This window comes from Tyto alba, unplaced genomic scaffold, assembly GCF_018691265.1.
Source record: "Tyto alba isolate M040663 unplaced genomic scaffold, T.alba_DEE_v4.0 Super-Scaffold_16, whole genome shotgun sequence".
Lineage (NCBI taxonomy): Eukaryota > Metazoa > Chordata > Aves > Strigiformes > Tytonidae > Tyto > Tyto alba.
In genome coordinates this window covers 25,835,259-25,859,137 of record NW_024881278.1, presented here as the reverse complement: position 1 = coordinate 25,859,137, position 23,879 = coordinate 25,835,259, and the positions used below count along the sequence as shown (strand labels likewise).

At 38.9% G+C, this 23,879-nt stretch overlaps 1 protein-coding gene across 2 annotated transcripts in view; it reads left to right on the top strand.

Annotated features, from left to right (window-relative positions):
* BABAM2 (BRISC and BRCA1 A complex member 2) overlaps window positions 1–23,879 on the top strand; it is a 174,149-nt gene that overhangs the window by 92,313 nt on the left and 57,957 nt on the right. The window lies entirely within an intron of this gene.

Below are 23,879 nucleotides of genomic sequence, written 5' to 3'. Positions count from 1 at the left end.
TGGCAAACAGATTTGCTGAGAAACTAATTTCTGCTGCTAAAATGGAAGGGTGAGGATTAGAAATAAGTCTGCTTTCATTAAATTTCTCTTCTTCCATTTCTGGAATTAAGAATGTCTTAATGCATCTTCCCTTCAGTATCTCAGTCCTGTAATGTCTGCTTCAAAGTGACTACATTAGACTTTTCAAATATACAACAGTCAAACTGGTCTGTCCTTGTTTCAGTGATGCTTCGCTTTTCTGGTTAATAGTGAAGTGACTTTCCTCTGAACTGGTGATGACACTTCTGGGTAGAGAAGAAAGGATGGGAAATACTGACTACCAGTTTTATAATAACTCAGTGATAAAGTTTGTGTGAGTGAAGGAACATGGTATCTTGACATTTTGCTCAATGGGGCATTGGTCTGGATAAACTGTTGGATGCAATTTAAAAAACAAAAACCAAGATTTGATTTAGATAAAGGTATAAGACTTTCCAGATATTTTATTTAAGAAAATGTAGGTTGCGCATGCACATGCAAACACATGCACAATATCTTTAGCAGATTTTACATTTTTATATTTTTTATCAGTTCACTACTTTCTGTCAACATTAGTTGAGGGAATAATTGTAGTCAAACATGTAATTATCCGTCCGTGTTCCAGAGAATTCTTCTGCTCGGCTACTGTTAAAATCAAATGGGCTGTCACTAGTTTCCATCATATTTTCAGCTGCAGCTCCATGTTGATTCTTAAGTGTCTTTCAGGCCACCTAGGTATGTCTGTCTAAATGACGCATGTGCTAATGAATACATTGCTTATTTTCCCACTTTCAGTAGTATCTTTAGAAAGATGTTAACCTCTTAATACCAAGCAGAATAGCAATACAAAGGAACACTTTGACTTCCTAAAAGTATTGTACTTTCTGTCAATGCCCCAAAGAATATCTGATTGTAGATATGTGATGTAGAGCAATATAGCAGAAAGATATTTGAGTGATGTTAGTATATATCTGACATGTCTGACGTATTTATGGCTTTATCATTTATAGCTTATGTAGTCATGTTAAAATCATGCCAGTAAACCCTGGAGTTCCATGCCACACCTTGTCACGTTATCTGTATATCAAAGTTGAGATACTTCAGTCATCCAGCTCAGTCCATCCTTGTGCATTTGTAAGGCATTCATCACAGTATCCAGATACTGGTAACCCATAATACCAGAGTTGTTTGTGAGCTCTTCTATCTTCCTTTATTCTTCTGACTACTTCTTATGTGCCATGAAAAATGCATGAGTATGTTTTCCATGTTTGTTTGATTGCACTTTGATAAGAAAGATACAGTTGTCTCTTGTTCTTTCTCAAAACCAATCTCTGCTCTGTTTAGCAAGGGCTGACAGTCTAGATATATATATATAACTTCCCAGTGTTTGGGAACTGAAGCAACAATGCGTACTTCTTTATACTTTTTGCCAAAAGTACAAAAAGCCTCAAGAAGCCCTGAGGATTAGTTTAATGACTTGAGGCCCTGGCATATTACATTTGAATTGTGTTCTGCTTATGAAAGTTCTTTCCTGCTGCTAACAGTAATTGCATCTACAAAAGCCATGTAAGCAAATTACCAGTGTATTTTCTTATGAAGCAGATTTTGAGGTGGAATAAGTAGTAGTTGACAGTTCCCAACATAACATTCCCAAGTACTCAACAAAACAGGAAAAAATACCAAATTCCCACAGTTATTTTGCTAATACTAAACTCTTTTCACCTTAGGAAGAACAAACAAACAGGAATAGCATTTTCCTGATGCATCAGAAAACATTTTCAGATAGAAATGCTTCAACTTTGTAGAGAAATAAGAGCAAAGGCTCTGTTTGTGTAACGTGCGTTATCTCCTGCTTTCCCAAGAGGTTTCATTGCTTTTGTGCTCTGCCATACAAACATGCATTCCCACATTGCATTTTCTAAAAATGATACATACCCACAGATCCTGTCAGCAAATTTTAGCCCTAGCAATATGAATATAGTGTTTTTGCTTTGAAGGGTTATTGTAAAGCATATTCGCTTTATTTTTAGATGGATGGTAAACATAATACTAGTAAGACTTCGCCTGCTCTTTGTCATTGATTCTGGGAGAGAGATTTGCAAAATGAGGGACCTGTCCACTTTTTATGGTTTGGAACTAAGATGTTAGTACATCGATTGTCTTGAAAAAGCTCACATATTAAAGCAGGGGGTAAAAATGCAGTAGAGAAGTATTGTGGCTCGCTTGAGTCAGTATTGGTGTCCCATTGACTTGCATGGTGTGCTGTCCGGCTGCAAGAGTGTCAAGTCCAGTTGTTGCAGTAAAAAAAACCACCCCACACTTAGGGGTGGGAAGCGTTTGTTTTAGTTTATAAAGTCTCAGCAATAATTATTCATAACTATACCTGGTTTAATTATTTCATTAAAACCTGCAAATTCAAAACCATTCCTTTAAATACTAATTGTTCAAAACATATTAACAGCAATTTCTAATTAATGTTTCCTTAATTTGAACTCAATCACTTAAAACAGCTTTCATTTTATAATTTTATGAATTCTTCTTATTCTTTATTGCACTGCATCAGTAAGCAGTGCGATAAATGCCAATAACAGTTGCTTTTAATGATTTCAAAAATTAGATTAAGTTAAAATGAAACTTGGGGTTCTTATGTGTTTTGTTTAAAAGCTACCATCATAACTTTAGTATCATAAAAACAAGTTTCTGCAGACTTCTGGAGGAAGTGGTGAGCGTCGAAACTGCACAGACTGACCACCCAACTTGAGAGGATGGTGCTTGTCAGCATCTGTGAGTGTGTCCCCCACGTCTCGCCCTGCTCCTCCTCCCTCCTCGGGACGTGGGACTGGCAGCAGGATGCTCTTCATCCCCTGCTGACGGCTGCTGTGCTCCGGGAGAGGGTCAGAGAGCTGAGCGGTGTCAGTACCTGTGGCCCCTCACTTGCTCATCCACCGGACCTCCTCCTGCTGCTAGGCAGGCGCAGACATATTCTGAGGCTGCTTCTGCATGACGAGGAGCTGATGGGTTATTCACCCTTTATGTCTCCATCGCATTTCCATGCGTTATTCATAATGCCTCTAAACCCGTCAGTAGAGTGCATCTTGCTTGCTCAAAATTATCCTTCTATTGAAAGTATACTACATATTCATATGGAAAAGCAGTTTGTAATAAAAATATCCATCATATCTTTGGTTTCCCTTTATGAAAAGTCACTAGACTCTAAATCCAAGGAGTCCATGCAAGATTGAACAGCTTATTTTTATATTACAGCTTGAAATGTGTGTCAGCATACTATACATGAATGAGGATCAGAAGTTTTGGGGGTTTTTTTTAAGAAAAAAAATTGATGCATGGGTTTTGTTTTTTTCCTTCATGAGTTGTCTGCGTTAATGAAAATAAAAATGATTTCGTCTTGGTTCACATTTTAACAAAAAAAATACAAGGGTACAAACATTGTTGCCCAGTGAATGCTGTGTTCCCTGGATTCACAGAAATAATCCTGTAATAAACACTGTTGTCCTGGAGGGTTTTTCTCTGATAAATACACGGACATGAATATGCTAAGAAAACCAGCTGTCAGTAGAACTTGTTTTGCTTAAATGGATCAGGCTCCATGCTTTGGGGACTAAAATGGCCGTGTTTTACTGGTCTGGGAGCTGTGCCAGAGGGTTCTTCGTGACTGAGGATGGTATGCAGAGTTCGGTGACTGCATTTAATCTTCTCATACGGGCAGGGGAGAATAACAAGAACCTGGTATGAACTCTTAGACTTTGAATGTTTCTGTATGTTTTTCACTGATGAGGGAAAAAAAAAAAAAACAAAACCAAACAAAAACAACAAAAAACACCAAACAACCCCCCCCCAAAAACAAACAAACAAACAAAAAAAACACCAGAAGAGAAAATTAAGGATGTGTATTTGCTTTATAGTGTTTCCTATCTTTGACCTGTCCTTTCTGCTGGGAAAACCAGAGAATATTATCAATTTACTGCCAGGTACCACCTCTCACTATGTTTGAGATGCAGGAGTGCTGTGAAGGGCTTCACCTTTAAAGTTGGCATGTCATACTGCTGAGCGCACATCACCACTTGAAGCCTGCTGTTTCAGAATGATTATGAATACACAGTCTCTAAATGAGTAGTCATGTTTAGGCCTTTCTATGTGTCTGTCTTCTACAAAGACAGAAATAAGAGGTCTTCTGTTTGGCATATTAAAATGTGCTTATTCATCTGAGTTGATGATTTCAGCAGAATTCTTAGTAGACAGCCAAGACAGTCCATGACTTCTTCAAATCCCAGGGCATGTTTGCAGACATGGGAAGCAGGAATGACTGTTGCTTTGCAGGGCTTTCTCTTCTATTAAGCCTAGTTTGGTCATGCCTCTACACAATACCTGGCCAGTGAGTCAGTGCAATCTCCTGCCTGCTGTATATGTCATGAGCGCATCATCCAAATCTTCTGAAACTGTATTCAGTACTATAACCTGATTTCCAGTCTAGCTCTGCTTTACAATTTTTCATGTGTCCTAAAAATCATCTGTTTTGCTGCAGCCACCTTTTGATGGGCTGTTGACAGCTTGAGAAGCGATCAGGGTAGACTGGGATTGACAGTCAAAACAGATTGACTCGTACTTCTATCCCGGGTGTTCAGCCGTACCAGCTGTTCATTTTTTTTTCTGAAGCTGATAGAGAACAATTAGTGAAAGTAGTTGTAGAAGAACTAAGATTATCTGTCTGTCATCGAAATGGTGCTTTATTGCTGGAGATGTTGATGCTGTCCTTAAATGGTTCAGTTAGTGAGATTTTTAAGATGGTTTTCTTTCAGTTAAGAGACTAAGCAATTAGACCTAATCATTGAGATATTAAATAATTAAGGCAGCTCGGAAGGACTGATTTTGTTGCTAGGTAAAGAGGTATTAGTTTCTCAGTATAGAACATAAGGGGCAAGTTTTGGTCTGACCTATGTTTTGTGGCAATCCAGAGCCCAGAGCTGCCTTGAGTCTCAGAGCAAAACTTAGAGTTGAACATTGGGAAGGGTTGTGTCTTCCTTGGGGTTTTGTGAGGTTTCTCTCAGAGTGTCAGCCTGTATGCATAAAGTTTGGTAACCTGATGGTGGAGGGAGTGTTTTCACATGATATATCAAGTACTTTACCCCTTAAAGGATTTTTCTTGTATAGTAGAGAACTATGTATAGGAAATTTAATTAATAAGAAATTACAAAAGAAAACAGAAACATGATTCAAGACTCTCCAACTCCCTTCCTCTACATAGTTCAGACTGGAGTGGAATGGTCTACAGAAATTTCAGTAGTTTTAAACACATTTGTTTCCTTTAGATACAAATCTTTCCATTAAGGCAATGCATTTTTTCACTTGTGTACATGTAGTTTATTTCAGGCTACCCTAACTGAAGGTGTAGTTCTGTTTCATGTTATGTTGTGATATGCAATAAGTATACTCTGTTTCATTGTAATAACCCCTGTTTCAACTTAGGCATTTCTAAGTACTGTTGTAAAGCTGTATGCTTCTAAAGCATTTTTACTGTGGAATCACTGCTTCTAGGTGTGTTTACCCTCCTACAAAAAGTGATAATGAAGAAAAAATGGAACAAAGTAATTTTTCTTTAGGACTTCAGAGACAGTATAAAGGTGTTCTTGGTTCTTTGACTGTTGCCCATATGTTTAGACTTGTATGTTTGTACAGTGAGATTGTCAGAAGCACTTTTAATTAGTCAAAACTAATTTTGGCAATGACATTGAAGATTACTGTAATCTCAGTTACTAACTAGCCAGTGCTTAGTACTTTTGAAATCTTCCTCTGTATTTGCAATAGGGATATTTTTTTAAAAATTATTTTCATAGATTGTGTTTACTTTGCTACTGATATTAATTTTAGTTTTACAAAAAAATCTTACTTTTTTTTTCATGCATCAAATGTTTTTGGCTTTTCTATCACCTATGTTGTTCCTACGGTTTGGAGGGTATTTTTATTGCCATTATGACATCCCTGGTGCCGTAGTGAAGTGCCATTCTCAGATACTTCCCCAAGACATTAGAGCACACACAGCAGATTTCGTCTTCCTTTCCTGAAATGCTTTTGTAGGAGAAAGGAAGCCTGCTGAACAGAATCCATCCATGTTAGTACTGAACTGTGTCTCTCACAGGTAGCAGGATTTTTTTTTCATACATAAGAATTGATAGGAATCTTTCGGGTTTTTTGTGTAGGACCGTTTGTTCTAAAGAACTGTGTGGGTCAATTGTAGGGACACCTTGAACTCCTTAAAATATTTGCCTTAAAATTAGTTAGGCTGACCAGAGAAATTTGAAACAAGTGCCATCTTTTTTTATTCTGTGACTTGTGATATGGCAGTAATAGAGCAAATGGGAGAATGATAACTGGGGTTAAATGTTAACCTAAAAAATTCCTAACCAGGTGTTTCTTAAAAATGCAATGAAAAAATTGTGTCCTACCTGAATGGTAAAATTTATACATAGAGAACCTTAACTTGGAGTTTGTCAAGGGCTAAGTTAATTGTGGTTTGATGGATAATGTGGTGTTGTTAAATACCATTTTAAAAAACAACAATTAAATACAGAGTTGCTGGGAAAACACAATTGAAGCAGTAGTTTCTCTGTTGTTAAACAAGCTTAATTCAACAGACTGTCTCTTTGGAATGAAATAGCTCTTGCAGAAGAAAAGTACTTCAAAGTTACTCACTGAATCAAATTTAAAAATTATATGACAAGTCTGAGACTTCTGCCAATTTATCCTTCAATGTAATCACATAGGCAGGTCATGAAGGGTTTTTCTTTAAGCTCGAAGTTGAACTTCAGCTGTTCAACTGTATCCATTCTAACTGGGTATTAATTACCAAACCTGACAAACAGTAGTTACAGTGACTTAATTAGAATTTCTCTTGGCAGCAAATACAGTCAGTATAGAAAGGCACATTTACTCAACAGTGATGAAAACTCAAATTTCCTAGAGTACACTTTGAACCCGTTTTTGTTGCCACATGGGTATTTTTCCCAGTCCTTGATGTAAATCCAAACCCACCACTACAGAACACGTATCATCTTTTAACAGAGTACATTTCACTGAAGCTGATTTTTGGTATTTGGGATATGCGGCTTGCTTTCTGAATATGGTGACTAAATAATTTGTTTTCATAACTGTAATTGTGATCTGCACTTTATATAGTGTTCTTTCTTCAGACTTTTCCTATTTTATTATTTAAAACAGTTAACAAAAAGTCAGCTACTGTTTAATACTTGGTTCCAGATGGTCACATTCAATAGGTGCAAATCTCTGACAACTTGGAAGTGAGGAGTTAAGGATTTTCAAATAAAACCTCCAAAAAACGTGAAATACAGAACTAAGTTGTATGTGAAAGACCTCAGTTTTGATTGCCTTTGTCGTCTTCTTCCCCACCCAAAGTGGGGAGAGCTGGCACTACCCACTAGGAACCACGTTCCTGTTGCTGGCGTTTCGGCAGGGAACGCAGTGGCACGGGGAGTGTGGCTTGAGGAAGCTGGCAGAGGAACAGCTCTGCAGGGAATCTCATGGGCAGGAGGGAGACTGCAGGTGGAGGGATCTTGGCCACCTTGTCTGTGTGGTCAAAAGAAAGGATTAAAATGTGTCCTTCAAGATTACCAGAAGGGCTTGTTCCCCTGCCGATGTGTCTTTTTTCCATAAGCTTCCTGACTCCACAGTAGTACTAGGTACCACCTCTCAGTTTTCTTCACTTTCTGCCTCCCTCTTTCCTGCCAATAATTGGTGGCATTTTAAACTTAATGGTTTCTTGAAAGGAGCTTTAATACCTCCTTAATTATCCCTTGTACAAAGATGCCATTTCCCCAGAATAAATTGTGGCTGATTTTTGCAACATGACTACTGGGTTTCTGGGGGTTTCCTTTTTCCTAATTATTGTCAAGAATGTGATTCATTGTATTACTGATTTTATTTAAGGCATATGAGGCAGTCACAGTCTGTCCTGCTACTTAACTACAGGAGCTACTCAGCTCACGTCAATGTTAGCTGAAACCCCGTTTTCTCTTACCACTTGTACATTGGACCTACCTGGAGAATATGTATAAAAGGCATATTCCCAAATATGACACTTCTTGTTAAATAATCTTTTCCTAAATAACAGATTCCCCTTCAGGAATATTGAGAACTTCTTTCCTAGGAGCTTTCCTCTGGAGAATCCTCTTAACAAATCACAAGGAATTCTTGAGTTGTAAACCCAACGCAGGCATCCCGTAACTATACTAAACGTCAGCTTTCTTTAATTGAAAGTGCATCTTGTAAGCAATTTGGAAAAGTGATTTGTTAAATGGAATGGAGTTGCTGTATTTTATAGGTTTGCTTTTTGAAAAACATGTAAGCTGATCTTTGTATAAAGCAGAAACAGCCAAAACCATAACTGCAGAGCAGGGCTTCATGTGAGTCCTGTACATTTTGCATCTTTCATTCCTCTACAGCCAGCACTTTCTGAGGAATAGCAGGACCTGATTAAGCTGCATGCAAGTTGTTGCATACTCCTGTTATGTTTAAAGAAGCTTCAATCAAGAAAAAATATTCCTGTACCCGTAATCCTCTTTAGTACCTCCAATGAGTATTGCTGCTCCCTGCTCTCTTTCATTGCAAATCAGTGAATTCTGCTGCCATCTCTGAGTTGTCACAGGCTACAGCTAAACTGTGGGACCAACCTCTGAGTTTTGCACCTTGGTCACATTCAAGACTGGTGTCAGCAGAAGACCTGGATGTTCAACATCCCACCCTGATTTTCATTGGAAGAAGCCCCAAGTGCTTGGATAGGGAGGAACTTGTGTGGTCCAACAGGTCTTTGATCTGGATAATTAAGAGCTAAAACTGTGGAGTACACTGTGAGGCACATCCGCCTTGAATAATTTTGCTTTTTTGGGTTTGTGGGATTTTTTTTGTTGCAATCATTAATATATCTAGCTAAGAAAATTTGGAAATGCTTATTTAAGGTGTTTATAGAACATGATATAGAGTAGCAGTGTTTTGAAATCTTTTTCCAGTGGTTTATAAACCATTCCTGTCTTTCATGATTCCAAACTCAGGAGCAATGCATCCCAACAAAGAGAAAGTCAGGTAAAAACACCAGGAGGCCTGCATGGATGAACAAGTCGCTCTTAGACAAGCTCAAACACTAAAAGGAAGCCTACAGAAGGTGGAAGCAAGGACAGATAGCCTGTTGGAGAAACTGTCTGAGCAGCCAGGGATCAGATTAACAAGATCAAAGCCCTGATAGAATGAAATCTGACTATGGGCATCAGTCAAAGGTAACATGAAAAGCTTCTCTAGGTATGTTGGTGATAAAAGGAAGACTAGGGTAAATGTGAGCCTTCTCTGGAAGGAAATAGGAGACTTGATTATCCAGGATACGGAGAAAGAAGGCTGAGATACTCAATGACTTTGTTGCCTCAGTCTTCACTGGCAAGTGCTCCAGACACACCGGTGACCTAAGTCACAAAAGGCAAAGGCAGGGCCTATGAGAAAGGAGAACTGCTTGCTGTAGGAGAAGATCAGGTTTGAGACCATCTAAGGAACATGGAGGTACACAAGTCCATGGGGCTTGATGAGATGCATCTGCGAGTCCTAAGGGAACTGGTGGATGGAGTGGCTAAGCCAACATCCGTCATATTTGAGAAGTTATGGCAGTCTCATGAATTCCCACTGACTGGAAAAGGGGAAACATAACCCCAATTTTTAAAAAGGGAAAAAAGGAAGACCTGGGGAGCTACAGGCCAGTCAATTTCACCTCGGTGCCTGGCAAAATCATGGAGCGGTTCCTGGAAAATAAGGAGGTGATTGGTGACAGCCAATGTGGTTTCACTAAGGGCAAATCGTGCCTGACAAATTTGGTGGCATTCCATGGTGGGGTTACAGCATTGGTGGATAACGGAAGAGCAACTGACGTCATCTACCCAGACTTGTGCAAAGCATCTGACACTGTCCTGCACAACATTCTTGTTTCTAAATCAGAGACACATGGATTTGATGGATGGACCAATTGATGGATAAGGAATTGGCTGGATGGTCACAGGCAAAGAGTTCTGGTCAACAGCTCAATGTCCAAGTGGAGACCATTAACAAGTGACGTGTCTCAGGGGTCAGTACTGGGACTGGTGCTGTTTAACATTTTTGTTGGCAACATGATGGACAGTGGCATTGAGTGCATCCTTAGCAAGTTTGCCAGCAACACCAAGCAGTGTGGTGTGATCGACACACTGGAGGGCAGGGATGCCATCCAGAGGGACCTGGACAGGCTGGAGAGGCGGGCCCATACAAACCTCATGAAGTTCAACAAGGCCAAGTGCAAGGTCCTGCACCTGGGTTAGGCCAGTCCCAAGCACACATACAGGCTGGGCGATGAGTGGATTGAGAGCAGCCCTGAGGGGAAGGACTTGGGGGTATTAGTGGATGGAAAACTATGAGTCAGCAATGTGCGCTTGCAGCCCAGAAAGCCAACCGTGTCCTGGGCTGCATCAAGGGAAGTGTGGCCAGCAGGTCGAGGGGGGGGAATTCTCCCCCTCTACTCCACTCTCGTGAGACCCCACCTGGAGTACTGTGTCCAGCTCTGGGCCCCCAACATAGGAAGGACATGGACCTGCTCGAGCTGGTCCAGAGGAGGCCACAAAGATGAGCGGGCTCTGGAGCACCTCCCCTGTGAGGACAGGCTGACAGAGTTGAGGTTGTTCAGCCTGGAGAAGAGAAGGCTCTGGGCAGACCTTACAGCAGCCTTCCAGTCCTTAAAGGAGACCTACAGGAAAGATCAGGGAGTGTAGTGATAGAATGAGAGGTAATGGTTTAAACTGAAAGAGGGTAGATTTAGATTAGATGTAAGGAAGAAATTCTTTCCTGTGAGGGTGGTGAGACACTGGAACAGGTTTCCTAGAGCAGCTGTGGCTGCCCCCTCCCTGGAAGGGCTCAAGGCCAGGTTGGACGGGGCAGGGAGCAACCTGGGCTGGTGGAAGGTGTCCCTGCCCGTGGCAGGGGGGTTGGAACTAGATGATCTTCAAGGTCCTTCCCAAACCATTCGATGATTGTATGATTTCTACAAATCATGTAGTCAATGTGTTAATGGAAAAAAAAATCATGACTTTTTTTTATGCATAGTTTGGAAAACGTACATGTGTGCTGACAAAGAGTATTGTAGAATTTAAATCACAGATCTCACATGTGATATTTAATATGTGCATGCAGTGTATGTCAAACATCCCACGGAGAAAGAAAAGTTAAATTTGGCAAGAACTGAAACTTTAGAATATGAAAATATAGATTCTTTTTTGTTGAATTTTGAAACTAAATTCTTTGAGCTGGTTTCTGGTGAGGGGCCACTGAAAATACATGAGGAGGAAGCTTCAGCTATGTAACAATTTCAGTGGACAAAACTCTGTTAGTACTAAAATTGCAGACACCACAGTGCAGTGGAAAAACCTGTACAAATAGAGCGAAACAATTCTGCTTGCAGATATTTGCTGTTGAAGCCAATAAAAGGGCTGCGCTCTTCTGTGTGGTTTAGTGATGTCAAGCACTAGTTGCTGGAGGCAGCTGTGCTACTGCAATGCTTTCCTGACCTTAAATAGCCTATATGCTGGGTAATGCAAGCATTCAAATATAAATATAGGGCACATAAGGACAGAAGGAGACCAGAAAAGCCATCTAGGCCCCTTCCCTCCTCTGAATTAGTCAGTGTCTTCCTCAGTATTCTTCTCTTCTGGTATTTGTCCAAGATATTTACAAAACCGTTTAGACTAATTGTTCCCTTGTGTTGCCTCAGTACTGTTTATTCCATATGTTAAGTACTGCGTGCAAAGCAATTCTGCTCTTCAGTGTGGCTGCTGCTTACTTTCCTTTCCTTTTCCTTTCTTCGCGGTTGCCTTTGATAGTAACCCAAACAGCTGTGCAACCTCTGTCTGTCCTGGGAGGTTGTGTGTACCTCAGCAGCAGCCGCCTGCTCTCTTCTTCCCTAGCCCTCCTCCCTAGGGCGAGTAGGACTTTCTGGGACATTTTGTGGAGGTAATTCCTGCAGGTCATGTTTTTGGTTGACTTCCCAGATATTTATATCTTTTTTTCTTCTTTTTAATCTGTAAGGATAAAATGGTTAAATGGCATGTATATGTAAATACAGCGATCCTCCTAATTTTCCTAATTTCTTCCATTGCTCAAAGATTGTGTTTCTTTTGTAGCTATAATGAGGACTGTGTACTTCTCTTCCTACCACCTCAAATCCTGTTGTTTTCAGCTGGTACTTTTGTTTTTGTTCACTTATCTGCCACTTAAGTTTCTCTTACTGCTGCTTTTTTTTTTTTTTTCTTTAAGTTCCATCTCAATTTTCTGGTTTCTGTTTTGGCTGTTTGATTTTAGCTCTGAACACATCTCTGAAAATGTGTTTCAATTTCAAGCAGTGAGCCTCTGTTTTTTTGCACATCAGGTAGCAGTTTTTCCTGCAGTTGACATAGAAAGTGCAAGGAGAGTTGAATGATGAACATTTGTAATGACAAAGGAAGTCTTGTTGAAAGTATAGGCACTCTTTGATCAATGAAAATATGATGGCCCTTTTAATTGTCCGATACACAGAAACAGTGCACATCTAGAACGGCCATTTAGCATTGTCTGTGATTTCAGTGCCTTTGTTCTTTTTATTTTAAAACTTGTTAACATTAATGATTTTTGTAGCACTTAAAAATTTTTATTGTACATTTCTTTTAACAATATTTCACTTTACAATTAATTGCTTCTGTTTATAAAAGGAGCAAAAATTTCGGGATTTTTATGCAACAGTGAAAGCGAAAAAATTCCACTATATTTTGTTTGTCAAAACCTGGATTACATGCGATTGAACAACCTTTTTTCTCCTCCGTGACAGTATTCTCTTTAGAGTATGTGTCTCAGCAGTAATCGGGATCAAATTTCTTAGTACTAGGAATTTCTTTACAGAATCTGTTTTCTAGTATTAGACTAAAATTTTGGAGGTCACATATCAAAGTTCTTTAACCTATGACAGCTACAGCGGTTTTGTAGAAAATTCTTTTGCAGCAAATAAGTGGCAGATTTCGCATCAGGGTGGCAGAGCTCTTTGTTGGAAAGGAACTCTGAATCATCCAGCCCAGCTTCCTGCTTGGCATGGGACTACCGCCAGCACTAGCTCAGGTTTTGTGTAGCGGGGCCTTTGTCTGTCTGTTTCTTGAATGCTGCCCCCAGTGGAGATCCTACAGCCTCCCTGAGGAGCCAGTCTGCTGCTCTGCTACCCTCCTTACAGGAGGAGTTCTTCCAAAAGTCAGGTCTGGACATTCCAAGACCTCAGTTGTCCCAGTCCTTGAGATCATAAAGGTCCCTCTGGGTTGAAGCTGTGCAGCTCGTTGTAGCAGTATAATACAGTCTCGTTAATGGGATGCCATCTATCATGGTGGTATGGAAACAAGGTACTCTTCAACCTTGAGCTACCATTCTTCCATTTCAACTCTGAATCAATGACAGAAGCTATGTTAACACCACTTGCTTCCCCTGTAAATTAGGCTTTTTCAGTTAGTCTCAGTGTGCTTCTCCAGCAACATGGCAGGCTGAGGTCTTAAGGATATATTGCTAGCTAGGGTTTGCTCTGGCTGGAGGTCGTGATGAGCTGGTATAAAGTTAAGTTCCCATCTCACTGCTGACACAGTAAGGGGATAGCATGAGTTGAGAGGGCATGAATTTGCTGCATCCTGACAGGTATCACCAATGCACGGTCCTTTGGGACTAGCTGGTACATGACATAATTCAGAGCAGTATAGGACAGTATGGGGCCAAAAATCAAAGAATCTTGGTCAATATGGGTGGCGGTACACCTTGCCACACCAAGGCACATAATACAGGGAAATCTCTTACTTTTCAACTCTGTATACTGAAGGCTTCTAGTCTCTTTTCAGTACACAAATACTAATTTGTACTTTGCTTTCTTAAATTTCATATACTACAGCAAAATTAAAAAAAAAAAATACCCTGAAATAGAACCACTAGTCACTAACAGTGAATGATCTTGGCAGTGCAACTGGCATTGCTGAGTACTTTCTATGTACAACTGAGTACAGTTAAAATGCTAGAAAAAAGGATAGATTTACCCTGGTTTTGTTTGTTACACTAATGCTATGAAAGTCTAGCGTTCTATTTTTGTTCATCTACCAATCTGTTCAGCATATTTTGTTTAATAGTTTAATGGTAGAGTCTATATGCAACCACCCATGTTACATCAGGCTCTGTGCAGCTGGAATGTTGTTTACTTTTCACCAAGGCAACTCCCTGTTTTTTGTTAATTAATATCTAACAAGGTCCTACAGCTGACTCCCTTTAAAGTCAAGAATGTAGGGGTGTTCAGGAGTTATAGGCACACTGTGCTGAGGCCTTGTAGCAGCAGCGTGTTTTGTGCAACTGGCCTATTAAAAGAGACAGTTTGGGGTGGTTTTTTTTCATTTTTATATGTATGTATTTTCTTTTATTCTTCCTCATTTATCTTGGACAAGTTATGTTTGTACTGCATATGCACAGTCCTTTAATATTTGGTGCCATGGAGTTATTTTCTTCAGCAACAGAAGGAAACTGAGAAGATTTGTGGGAAAGTCTTCTACAGCAGTAACCTCTCAATGTTCTTTTCAGTACTAAAGGAGAACTCACATTTCTGAGGTGGTCAAATTGGCAACTGTGGCTCATGTTTAAAATACCAATATTTTATTTTTCACAACAGGACATCTCTTAAATGTCTTAATTACAACCGTACCAGTAGGGATTTTTTTGTTAAATCTTTACATGTTTTGTCCAGGCTTGATTTGACATGATGCAAGGATTACAGTATTCATGATATTCTTAGTGCTATTCCACTGAAAAAAATGTTTTACTGACTTTTAATCTCCTGAATCTACTTAATCTCCTGAATTTTAAATTTCCACCATGAAAAGGATATTTTTAATAGTTTGGTATATTTTTGAGCCTTGATCCCTGATAGACTATCTCAGTAACATAGAGATAAATAGATACTGCAATTGACAAGCTGATTATAATTGTATGTTAAGGCAAGCAGAAAAGGTCTTTTCATTTAGTTCAGTCCTAAAAACCTGTAAAAATGCAGGATTCTATTTTAAGAACGAATAGTAGGTAAATAGTGTTCCATCCAAAATCTGTCAATTACTGATTGTGTTTGTGTTCTCTTGATTATTATTATTTTTTTAAAAAGTTTCTTTGTTGTAGGAGGACATCTTGGCAGAGCTTCACATATGTGGTTAACTGCTTGCTGAGCCACAAGCAAATAATACTATACAGTTAAGCATTTCTTCCTGCATCACCAATTTCTAATCTCTTGGGCAACAGGAGTTCAAATCTGGGCAAAGATGACAGGCATAAACCTGTCTGATTGGATTAATAACATAGAAACTGTTGCTAGCCTCCATAGTAATCTTTTAAAGTTGGTCTTGTGGTAGTCTCTCAACCCAGATTTTGATTTTATTATACCAGCAAATAGATAGGTGGATAACTCTTGAATCCTAAAGGACAAAAGGAGAATCCATTTCCTGGGTTTGGGCTTGTCAGATAGGAATTCTGCTAAAGGAGCTCAGAAAGGGTATCTGGAAAGCTGATGGGTAATGACAAATCAGAGATGGACTTCCAGTATATTGGCTGTGGGGGATTTCTTTTTTTGCTTGTGTGGCATTTTCAGTCTCCCAAACTGCCTTTTCTAGGAAACAAGAAGCAGTTAGTTTGAGGAAGCGTAAGTTTTCCAGTCAGTGTGTTCATTCACACCTGGAATGGAGCTATGGAGTAGAATTGGTTTACTAATCGGTTGGATATTAGAAAGAAAAAAATTTTTTTGACGAATTTAATCATAAAACTGGTACTGCACAGGGGAAGTCATGTTTGTTGTTGTGTGTTGCTAGGGGTAATGACCTCAAGTTGTCCCTTTATTGTAACCTTGAAAAAAGCTTAAGTAGCATATTTTGGGTAGTAGAATCTATGTTTTGAGTTGTACCATTAAATTGAATGCACGGGAAAAATCTGTCTCCTTGAATTTACTTTTCTGTTCCTTTGTAGTTGTGTTGGAATGACAATAATAGAGAACACTTGGGAGGGTGAAGTTGTGTTACAGGAACTCATAGGGAGCTTTTGGGCAAGAGCAATTCTGAAATTAAGATGGTGATGTTCAAGGATTTGGCTTATTGTCATTTCTTACACCTATGACGTGGCATGAATTTGACTTTAGTTCTCTTTAGAATGTTGCAGTAAGCTTTTGTAAGATCAGGTTATAATTTTGTACGTGCAATGTGTGCCCTAAATCTTTAGGAAGGAAAAAGACAAACATCTTTGGGAAATTACTTTGGTCCCTTGGAATTAATCCAGTGCCTGGGCAGTCTTGATATAGTACCTGCTGAAGAGAATTTCACCTTGATTATGATACCAGTCCCCCAAACTGTTTTTTGAAATGTCACAACTGTGGCAATTTAATCTCTGTTTTATGTTGAAAGCATCCAAAATATTTGTTGAAGTATAGTACATATTTGAATTAACTGTTGGAGGAGAAATACCTGTTTCATTTGGGTAGCTCTTAGTACCATATGAAAGAGGGAAAAAAGGTATATGATATAACACAAGGAGGGGATTTTTATGGTTTTTTTCAAAACTGTAAGTAAAGATACAAATTAAAAAAAAAAAAAAAAAAAACATAAACTATATCTTATCATTGTATTTTTAATATTCAAGTGTTTGTTTCTCTAATTTCTCCAGTGTCCCCAGCAACCTTTCCCTTCCATCCTTCCCCTCCTTTCTTTTCCACCCTTTTACCCCCCCCCCAGATTCTCAAAGCTGTTACTCTGGGGACATTCCTGAATCTGTGTCTTCACTGGCACTTTGTGCAAGTAGCATTCTCCTCTTGTATTGCCAGGCCTTGCCTAGAAGTTTCTTTCTTGTCCTTTTAACTAACAGAAATATATTTTTTTAAACATAGTTCTTTTTTTCCCAACTAGAAGCTTTTTCTCTTGTTCTCCCTCTTCTCCTTCCTTTGGAGTTGTCTGTGTTTCATCTCCTCTTTAGTGTAGATTTACATTGAAGTAAAGATGAAAATGCCTGGTCTTGAAGATCGTTCAATAGAATTGAGCAATTCCAGGGATGCCCTGGTAGACAGATGGTAAAGTGATGGATTTTCAAGGCTAAGTATGAAATTTTAAATTAAAAGAATTTTTTTGTCTTTAGGCTCCTGAAACATCTACCCTGAGTTTTGGACTTGATAAATAATAATTTGTAGTCAGCCATTCTCCCAACTTCCCTTGCTTTTACGTGTACTGCATTTTTATTTCTTCTTGCAAAGTTAGAAAAATCAAACCATGTATTGGACATAAATTTCAACCTTTCCCAGCATTTGGCTAGATGAGCTACAATTAGATATTTTTAGTCCTGACCAAGTTTGCATAAATGTTCTTCAGGTTGACACTAATTAGACACTGAATAAATACATGGTTCCATGAAGGATATATAGCCTTTCCAACTGCTGACCACAGCTCTAGATAGGTCACTTTCCAAAGTAGGTCTCCAAAGAGAAAGGCATTTGGAGCAGGTGTTAGACAGACCATAGGAGTATAAGTTTGACATATAAAGACATGTGTGTCATCTTTTTTTTCCGCAACTAATACATTGAATTTGAAGTCACTAACTAGGCAATAAATCTGTGTATTTATTAGAAACTTATGGTTATGCTAAATCAGTTGGTAACAGTTGCATGTCACTGGTTTGGCAGACTTGGAAAATAGGAGGTGATGAGTTAGTTACAAGGAATACTCTACAAATTAGTATGCAGTACATGAAAAGTTTGTGATATATATAACCATGACCTCCAGCCTCTTCAGTAATACTATCGCAATCACTAATTTCTAACAAAAAGCTACTCTGTTAGGTGAGTCAGAACAGAGAAACAAATCGTTTATATTTCCTTTTTGTTTGAGAAGTGTGTCTTTGGTTGTGTATCTCAGGTGCTGCTAACAGGCAACACAATTTTTCAGGAAACTTGCCTCTCATAAAACAATGAGATAGTTCCATTCTTCTCAACTGCTTCTACTTTTGTTCCTTGAACCTGTCAGCACGGGATTTCATGGTAAGTGCAAATCTGAAGTGTCTCAGATGGTGAACCCCCTTGCCTTGACTTACACTATTCTAGAGTATCAACCTTCAGATGTTTTCTTTATTGTAAACTTCAAGTGCTTTTTTGTTTTCCCCTTTGGTATTCGTTCTTTCTGAAGGTGTTTGGGCTTAAATGTACAACCTATATTCTTTCACAGTAGGAAATTTCTGATAACTTACTTCAGGGGTTTTTGGTGTGTCTTACAAGGTAACATCAGTTCCCTAATCCTTTACGGTATTCTGGGGATGGCAGCAAGTTATTAAGAAAGTGAAGGCTGGAAATCTATTAATGACTGATTTTTAACTGATTTTAATGTAGCAAAGAAGCTGAATGGCAACTGGGAAGCAAGTTGATTGTCTTTTAATTCCTCATAGACAGATCTTCAGTCTAATAGTCTCTTCCATGCTATAATTCTGATAAATCTTGCTTGAACTCCCGGTGAAATAGCCAAGGACTAACTTAACTATAGCTACTGAATTTACTTCTCAGGCTTAGAGGGGATTCCTGTGGGCTGTTTTCCTGAGTTTGGAGGGCTCATATGGAGATGCTTTATTGTTGCTGCCCTATGGAAAACTGTTTCATGGACTGTGGATTTCAATATTGAGGTGTGCTAATTTGCAGAATTCAATTCACATAAATTGGTCTGTCTACTTGTACTTGCTCGTATTTTTTCTTCAGTTGCCCATTAACAGAAATACCTCAAGTATCAACTCAGGTTTTAATTATAACTCTCCTAAAGAGCAAACAAAGGAGAAGAAGATTGCATTAAGTAAAATACTTGTAGTTGTCTTCCCTCCCCCTTAACGCACCTCCCAAAAAATGTTAAACAGAGCTAGCTGTATCTCTCATCACCCACATCTCTACTATACTGCAGTTGCTTGAAAACAAAGAGCACACAAATAGACTCAGGCAGCAGCATTGGCCAATTACAAAATTTGTTCATGTAAGAGGCTTTAGCAGCAATGTTTGTGATTGCTGTGTGACCTTTAACCACAACTCCAGCACTGCCTGTAAGTGGATCTTCACTGTAAGTGCATCTCTAAATCACTACTGTGTTTGGGGGTCGTGATTTGCTTGCCCTCCTCTCAGGATCTTACAGCCAGCTGTACCTGTACACAGTAATATCACTGTGCACAGGAATTTGCTGGTGGTGTCTTCAGGCCAGTTGTGTCCTTATTTGACTCCACCTACTCTGAGGAGTTTGACATACTCTGTTTCCCAAAGTAAATAGTGTTCGGGGTTTGGTTGTTTTGTTCATACTGTTTCATCCCCATGGAGGAATGAATAGAGCCATTTTGTAACCTTGATTCTCAGTTTACTTCCTTCACTCTCCTGTTAAACCTCATGACAGTAACTGTTAGTGTTTCAAATTCTCTTTCAAACAAGTACATGCCATCCAAATTGTGGTGGTATGTGAAATGTAATGTTAGGCAACTGTTGATATTGTCAGAGGGATTTTATGTTAAGCTGGGGTGGGGAAGCTAGCACAGTACGTTTTGCAGAGCTATGCATTTTTAGAAACATCATCATGATCCCTGGCATATCACTTGTACTTGCAGAAGAGGGCAGGGTCCTACACCTTCAGATGGGGTGCTTTTGCAGATGTTCCACTCAGCCTGAGTTCATATCAGACAAGTTAGGTCATTGTTGTGGAGCTATTGAGATAGTCAGAGGAAGATCTTTATTTATTTCCATGTTTCATTCTTTTTATCAAGTCTAAAGCTCTTTGAAGCTATACCATCTTTAATTTTGCTGATCACAAAATTACTTTAAAACCTCCTCTGGGGGAAAAGAAAATATAACCATTTTAAAATTCAGCCTGTTTTCCCCCTCTAGTTCAGGTTAAGCTTACAACTACTTTCATTGCATTTTTAAGCAAACCCCATCATTTAAACAATTAGTTTCTATTTTAGTCGTGTAATACTGTGACAATCCTTTTAATTTTTTTATGTTAATAGAGAGATAGGTGTTTGTAAATAAAATTTATCACTGTAAACTACCTTGCAGTAGCATCTAAATATGTTGCCCAACTAGAAAATCACATGCATGTGCAAAATGATAGCAAAGTTCATAGAAACGAGGCTAGCACATATGACATTTTGCCCTAATAGTTCTCCAGCCACTGGTGACTCAGGGACTTTGATTCATGTGTATTCAGTAATCCTGAATTAATTTCTCTCCCATGGACTTGTCCAGCCTATCCTTTGAAGATATTGCAACAGGAAATTTCACAGCTCCACTACATCTTGCATGAAGATCTACCTCCTTTTGGTTTTGAACCTAGCTCCTGTTAGCTTGGTGTAATGCTGACTGCTACACTTGTATTGGAAGAGACAGTAACTAGTCAATGCTTATTCACATTTTCCACATCACTCATCATATTATGGTTCTCAGTCATACTCCTGCCCTCATTTTCTACTTTCCAGACAGAGTCGTCTTGCAGACAACTTTCTACTTCTTTCCTCATAATCCCATAATTCTTTTTGGTTTGGCTTTTTATTTGGTGCTGAGCTGACATTTTAACTGACATGTCAATCATAACCCTAAAATCACCTGAATGTTCATCTTGGTCCATCATTTTACATTTTTGGCTAGGATTGTTTTTTCCACATGCATCACTTCATATTCATCTGTGTTAAATCTCCTATTTCTTGCTATCATCCAGTTCTTCTGCTTCAAAACTCATTTATTACTCTTCATGGTTGGAACTTGTCTTGACTACCCTCATTAACAGATTGTCACTGGACTGCCACCTGGCAGCTCACCTCTTTGCCAGGTCATTTATGAACATTTTGAACAATGCAAATCACTGCTGAACCCCCCTGCTGACTTGACTCCACTGTTAGATCTAATTATTTAATCATACTTCTTAGTGACTCTTTCAAAGAGCTGCAGTAGGTATGTGAGACAGGACTACCCCTTGCTGGGAAGGGTATCGCTTTTACATCGTGTGTACGCATGCATATGTGCTGGGAGAAAGGTTCTGAAATTAGGACATTACCTATTTGCCTAAAACTTAGGGAAGCCCTTACAGGAACAAAATGCAGCTTTCATCATGTATTGTCATTTCCATGGCCACCTCCTTGAACTTGGTTTTCTCTCAGTGGAAAACCGTATCTTTGCTGCGCTTAAGAGCACTGCTGGCAATTCTCTGGATACAGATAGTTCTTAGGATACTGTTTGTTAATGTTAAATTTCCAGTGAATTTTCCCTTGTGGTGCTGGTCATCAGTGCAACAGAGAGCACTGTGCTTGAGATGACCTGCATTGACTCTAACAAGGGATGACCAGTCTTTGAGCATCCTTATGAGAAACTAAAGGAAAGATAAAAAAACGGTAAGCAGTAGAACTACATTCAGGAGTATCCTGCACACTCACCACAATGGAAACAGTTTAAAGTCCAGAGAGGAGTTGTAATAGTTCAAATATGTGTGAACAGCAGCATTTCTGCTTTCTGCTGGAGGGGTTTTGTCCTGCAAGAGCTAACTATCCTTGCATAATAGGCAATTGTTTTACAGTAAATCAGTAGCAAATCAAATGGTGAGTAGCTTTTACTAGACAATTTTGCTAGATGGAACTCTCTGAGAGCAGGTTCCTGGGTTTTTTTCCTTTCTTCTTTACTGTATAAGAGCAGAAAAATCTGCTCAGAGTTTTCTGAGGAGTCAAGTGGTGGAAGAAACAAGAACAGCAAGGACATATACCAGTAGCTCTTTGTTTGTATGTTTTCTAGATAGCATTGGGCTTAGATAATACATGGGGAGAACCGGTTTCTAAAAAAACAGAAAACTGGAGGAGATGGGCAGAGTACAAAAACCTTTCCTAATTTTAGAAATGGTAGTAAAACTTGCAAATTTTCTGCTCTACCTAGTTAACATGGGCAAGTTTTCATCACCTTCTGGTATTTTTACCATTCTTTTCCCTGTGTTGATTCATTCACCTTCTTTTCCCACCCACACAGCAGGATTAGTAAATTTACTGTGAAACTACTAGAAATCCCCAGAAATTTTTCTTGAATACAAATTCCCAGCTCAAAAAAAAAAAAAAAAAAAAAAGGTAAAACAGCTGATGGACACTTTTAAATTTTACCGTTGTGGGTACTGCCCAAGAAGTGATTCATAAATACATTACATGTCCAAAACTGAACTATAAAGTCTAATAGATTCCTGCTGTGGAGCTTTGGGGAAGAAAAAGGTCATATCTCTAAACTTAGACTAAAATGAGTTTGTCAGATATTTTCAGTGGTATTAAGCAACTCCTGCTTTCCAGTAAAGCTGGAAGCTGGGAGAGCTAAGAACCTTTGAAATTTGCTGCAGTTGGAAATTACCTCATGTTTTCCATTATAAATATTTTTCTTTTGTTTCTTTTATTTAGAAATCTTCCAGTTGTGGACTGAGGTTTTCCATATGAGATAACTGCTTCAAATGACTGTTTTGCAGCTTCCTTAGGACTAGCAGATTTGTCTCACCAATTCAAATTTCCCTCCCTCAGAGGTATCAGTATTTTTTTCTGTGACAAGTGTCAAGTTATACCCTCTTCTGGCACCTCAGGTTTACAAAACTTTACACTGACTTACTCTTTTGAGTATGCACCTGTGTGCCCTAATGGTAACGAAAGTAGATTATTAGTATTATATTAGCAGTCCTGGGATTGTGGTTAAGGCAGCCTTTGTGGAAGCTCTTGCAACAGTGGTTTTGACAAACGATTTACCTAATGAGATGAAGTTTCCTATGCTTGTTCTTATTCAGGAAGCAGCTGAAGAAAAACTGTTCATCTAATTGCTTGTGCAATCTGAATTTTATCAATTGTTTTTCACTTTTTTATTTAAAATTTCAGGTTAATCAATGGGGTTGGTTTTGAGGGTGTTTTTTTGGAATTGCTGTAGTTTTCTGCATAGGCTGAGGATGACATCTTGGCTCTGTTTCCACTGGTAAGATCTGCCAAGGACTTCAAGGAATTGTAATTCCTCCATAGATACTTTGTATGGTGGGAAACCATGGTTATTTTTTAATCTGTCTTCCTAAGAAAATTAATTTTCTTTCCTATAAATTTAGTGTGATTATGTTGCATGTGCATACAGGTATCTGTCATTTCTACATTACAAACTTTTTTGAACCTGCTGTCCGATTTCAAAAAAATTTGGCAGGAGGGTAGAAGTCTTGAAAACATGACGTTCCTATAGTTTCGTGAATATAACCACTTTGAAGAGGCAGATTCTGTTACTGCCACCTGAAGGAAAGGCTGAAGACCCTACGTAACTATTCTGTGAACAGAGTCAATATCGGAGAAATAAATTATGAATATTCTAATCCTAGGAAGTGCTTCAGTCAGAATTCATGCCTTATTAAACACCAGAGAAAAAAACCTCTCTTCAGTCAAGATTTGTAACCTGAATGTATTCTCTGATGTCTTACAAGGCATGAACACCTTTTGAAGCTTTTCCTTTGGCAAAGGCATTTAGGACATCTTTCCTATGTGGTTTCTCTGATGTTTAATAATGAATGAACTCATGCTGTGCTGTGGCTTTAGCACAGCTCAGTTAAAAAATCAATCCGAGGCAATGTAGAAGTCCATTGGAAACCAAACTTTGTTACTGTGCTACCCATGAACTTCCTTGTTATTTATGCTGTGAATAGTCCCGATATAAGCAAATGCAGATAGTTAAACACTGACTGGCATGTATTCAGGAATGAATGAAATACAGAAAT